The sequence below is a fragment of the Arachis ipaensis genome, chromosome B4 (assembly GCF_059453495.1).
Source record: "Arachis ipaensis isolate K30076 ecotype BB chromosome B4, ASM5945349v1, whole genome shotgun sequence".
Lineage (NCBI taxonomy): Eukaryota > Viridiplantae > Streptophyta > Magnoliopsida > Fabales > Fabaceae > Arachis > Arachis ipaensis.
This window is the reverse complement of record NC_142439.1, coordinates 109,587,937-109,592,731: the sequence shown is the minus strand read 5'-3', so window position 1 is coordinate 109,592,731 and position 4,795 is coordinate 109,587,937. Positions and strand designations below refer to the sequence as shown.

The 4,795-nt window shown below is 34.9% G+C and overlaps 1 non-coding gene across 1 annotated transcript; it reads left to right on the top strand.

Annotated features, from left to right (window-relative positions):
• Window positions 1–705: 705 nt before the first annotated feature.
• Window positions 706–813, top strand: LOC148568741 (small nucleolar RNA R71). Its single transcript, XR_015882938.1, has one exon. It is a non-coding gene; the product is annotated as a small nucleolar RNA R71 (small nucleolar RNA).
• Window positions 814–4,795: the final 3,982 nt, after the last annotated feature.

Sequence of the window (4,795 nt, the reverse complement as noted above, 5' to 3'; positions counted from 1 at the left end):
GAGAGTACTAGAAGGGGTTTCAGTGATCTTCTTACTCAGCTAACCCACTTGTGCCTCCAAATTTCTAATGGAAGATCTTGTTTCATTCATGAAACTCAATGTGGCCTTAGATAGATCAGAGACTAAATTTGCTAAGCTAGAATGATTCTGCTCAGAATTCTCTGTCTGTTGCTGAGTGGATGATGGAAAAGGTTTACTATTGTTAAACCTGTTTCTTCCACCATTATTAAAGCCTTGTTGAGGCTTTTGTTGATCCTTCCATGAGAAATTTGGATGATTTCTCCATGATGGTTTATAGGTGTTTCCATAATATTCACCCATGTAATTCACCTCTGCTATTGCAGGGTTCTCAGGATCATAAGCTTCTTCTTCAGAAGATGCCTCTTGAGTACTGTTGGATGCAGCTTGCATTTCATTCAGACTCTGAGAAATCATATTGACTTGCTGAGTCAATATTTTGTTCTGAGCCAATATGGCATTCAGAGTATCAATTTCAAGAACTCCCTTCTTCTGAGGCCGCCCATTACTTACAGGATTCCTCTCAGAAGTGTACATGAACTGGTTATTAGCAACCATGTCAATGAGTTCCTGAGCTTCTGCAGGCGTTTTCTTTAGGTGAATGGATCCACCTGCAGAAGTATCCAATGACATCTTTGATAACTCAGACAGACCATCATAGAATATATCCAGGATGGTCCATTCTGAAAGCATGTCAGAAGGACACTTTTTGGTCAGTTCCTTGTATCTCTCCAAAGCTTCATAGAGGGATTCACCTTCTTTCTGTTTGAAGGTTTGAACATCCACTCTAAGCTTGCTAAGCTTTTGAGGAGGAAAGAACTTGGCTAAGAAAGTCGTGACCAGCTTATCCCAAGAGTTCAGGCTATCCTTAGGTTGAGAGTCCAACCATATTCTAGCTCTGTCTCTTACAGCAAACGGGAAAAGCATGAGCCTGTAGACCTCGGGATCAACCCCATTGGTCTTAACAGTATCACAGATCTGCAAGAATTCAGTTAAGAACTGAAAGGGATTTTCAGATGGAAGTCCATGAAACTTGCAGTTTTGCTGCATCAGAGAAACTAATTGAGGTTTAAGCTCAAAATTGTTTGCTCCAATGGCAGAGATTGAGATGCTTCTTCCATGTAAAGTGGAATTTGGTGCAGTGAAGTCACCAAGTAACTTCCTTGCATTGTTATTATTTTCGGCTGCCATCTCCTCTTCCTTTTCGAAAATTCCTGTAAGGTTGTCTCTGGATTGTTGTATTTTAGCTTCTCTTAGTTTCCTCTTCAGAGTACTTTTAGGTTCAGGATCTGCTTCAACAAGAATGTTCTTGTCCTTGCTCCTGCTCATATGACAAAGAAGGAAATAACAAAGAAAATATGGAATCCTCTATGTCGCAGTATAGAGATTCCTTTATGTGAGTAAAAGGGAAGAAGAGTAGAAGAGAAAAAGGGAAAAGAAGAATTCGAACACAGAGGAAAAGATGGGGTTCGAATTTTGGGTGGAAGAGAAGTATTAGTAGATGAATAAATAAATAGAAGGGGGAGAGAGAGAGGGAATTTCGAAAATTAATTAAAATTAAAAATTAAAAATTAAATTTTAAAGTTAAAGTTCGAATCTTAAAATTGAAATCAAATTAAATTAAAATTAAAACAATTAGTTAATTAAAATTGAATTTTGAAAAGGGGGAAAGGATTTTCGAAAATTAGAGAGAGAGAGAGAGAGAGAGAGAGAGAGAGAGAGAGAGTTAGTTAGGTAGTTTTGAAAAAGATAAGATTCAAACAAAAAGTAAAGTGGTTAATTGAAAAAGATTTGAAAATTAAATTTGAAAAGATAAGAAGATAAGAAGTTAGAAAAAATATTTTAAAATCAAATTTTTGAAAAAAAAAATATGATTTAAAAAAGATATGATAGAAAGATATAATTAAAATTATTTTTGAAAAAAGATTTAAATTTTAAAATCAAAATTAATGACTTGACTCACAAGTAATCACAAGATATGATTCTAGAATTTAAAGTTTGAATCTTTCTTAACAAGCAAGTAACAAACTTGAAATTTTTGAATCAAAACATTAATTGTTGATAATATTTTCGAAAATTATGAGATAAAATTAAGAAAAAGATTTTTGAAAAAGATTTTTAAAATTGTCGAAAATAAATAAGAAAAAAAAAGATATGATTTTTGAAAAAAGATTTTGAAAAGATAAGATTTTTAAATTGGAAATTTGAATTGACTCATAAGAAACAACTAGATTTTTTAAAATTTTTTGAAAAAGTCAATCCAAATTTTCGAAATCTTATGAGAGAAAAGAGGAAAGATATTTTTTTTATTTTTGAATTTTTAATAATGAGAGAGAAAAACATGAAAATGATGCAATGCATGAAAATTTTTGGATCAAAACACATGATGCATACAAGAACACTATGAATGTCAAGATGAACACCAAGAACACTTTGAAGATCATGATGAACATCAAGAACATATTTTTGAAAAATTTTTTTAAGAAAAGAAACACATGCAAGACACCAAACTTAGAAATTTTCATTGCTTAGACACTATGAATGCAAAAATGCATATGAAAAACAACAAAAGACACAAAACAAGAAAATTTAAAGATCAAACAGGAAGACTTACCAAGAACAACTTGAAGATCATGAAGAATACTATGAATGCATGAATTTTTGAAAAATACATAAATTTTTAGAAAAAATGCAATTGACACCAAACTTAAAAATTGACACTAGACTCAAACAAGAAACATCAAAATTTTTTTTTTTTGGTTTTTATAATTTTATGATTTTTTTTGTATTTTGTTAAAGAAATTTTTTTTTTCGAAAATTTATTTGGGAAAAGAAAAATAAGGATTTCAAAATTTTTAATATGAATTCCAGGAATCTTGCAATGTTAGTCTAAAGTTTCAGTCCAGGAATTAGACATGGCTTACTAGCCAGCCAAGCTTTCAGTGAAAGCTCCGGTCCAAAACACTAGACATGGCTAATGGCCAGCCAAGCTTTAGAATACAAATCAGTCATACAACAGCAAATTTGATTAGCAACAACTAGCTTGCTCTTATGATGATGGTTTGGAAGCCTCAGTCCAAATGAATTTAGACATGGCTTTACAGCCAGCCAGGCTTCAACATTTTTCATGAAACACTAGAATTCATTCTTAAAAATTCTGAAGAACATAAAATAAATTTTTTATATTTATTTTTTTTTCCAAAAATTTAAAAGGATAAAAACAAAAACTTAAAATTAAAATAAAATTACCTAATCTAAGCAACAAGATGAACCGTCAGTTGTCCATACTCGAACAATCCCCGGCAACGGCGCCAAAAACTTGGTACGCAAAATTGAGATCTCCGGTAATGGCTCCAAAAACTTGGTGCTCTAATCTTAATTCATAATTTGTCACAACTCCGTGTAGCTGACCAGCAAGTGCACTAGATCGTCCAAGTAATAAACCTTACGTGAGTAAGGGTCGATCCCACGGAGATTGTTGGTATGAAGCAAGCTATGGTCATCTTGTAAATCTCAGTCAGGCGGATATTAAATGGTTGTGGAATTTTCGAATAATAATAATAAATAAACAGAAAATAAAGATAGAGATACTTATGTAATTCATTGGTGAGAATTTCAGATAAGCTTATGGAGATGCTGTTGCTGCTGGATCTCTGCATTCTTACTGCCTTCCTTCAATCAATCCTACTCCTTTCCATGGCAAGCTTTATGTAGGGCATCACCGTTGTCAATGGCTACATCCCATCCTCTCTGTGAAAATGGTCCAATGCGCTGTCACTGCATGGCTAATCATCTGGAGGTTCTCGATCATACTGGAATAGGATTTACTATCCTTTTGCGTCTGTCACTACGCCCAGCACTCGCGAGTTTGAAGCTCGTCACAGCCATTCAATCCCTGAATCCTACTCGGAATACCACGGACAAGGTTTAGACTTTCCGGATTCTCATGAATGCCGCCATCAATCTAGCTTATACCACGAAAATTCTAATATCTCGGACTCGGTCCCCTGTATTAGAAATCTAAGAGATATTCATTCTAGCTTGTTTGCATGTAGAACGGAAGTGTTTGTTAGGCACGCGTTCATAAGTGAGAATGATGATGAGCGTCACATAATCATCACATTCATCATGTTCTTGGGTGCGAATGGATATCTTAGAAGCGGAATAAGTTGAATTGAAGAGAAAAACAGTAGTACTTTGCATTAATCCATGAAGAACATCAGAGCTTCACACCTTAATCTATGGTGTGTAGAAACTCTACCGTTGAAAATACATAACTGAAAGGTCCAGGCATGGCCGAGAGGCCAGCCCTCCATAAGGATCTAAGATAGCATAAAACTGATCAAAGATGTCTAATACAATAGTAAAAGGTCCTATTTATACTAGACTAGCTATTAGGGTTTACAGAAGTAAGTAATTGATGCAAAAATCCACTTCCGAAGGTGTGTGCTTGGGCTGAGCTTGAACTTTACACGTGCAGAGGCTTCTTTTGGAGTTGAACGCCAAGTTGTAACGTGTTTTTGGCGTTCAACTCTGGTTCGTGACGTGTTTCTGGCATTTAACTCTACAATGCAGCGTACAATTGGCGTTCAATGCCAGTTTGCGTCATCTAATCTCGAACAAAGTATGGACTATTATATATTTCTGGAAAGCCCTGGATGTCTACTTTCCAACGCCGTTGAGAGAGTGCCATTTGGAGTTCTGTAACTCCAGAAAATCTATTTCGAGTGCAGGGAGGTCAGAATCCAACAGCATCAGCAGTCCTTTGTCAGCCTTT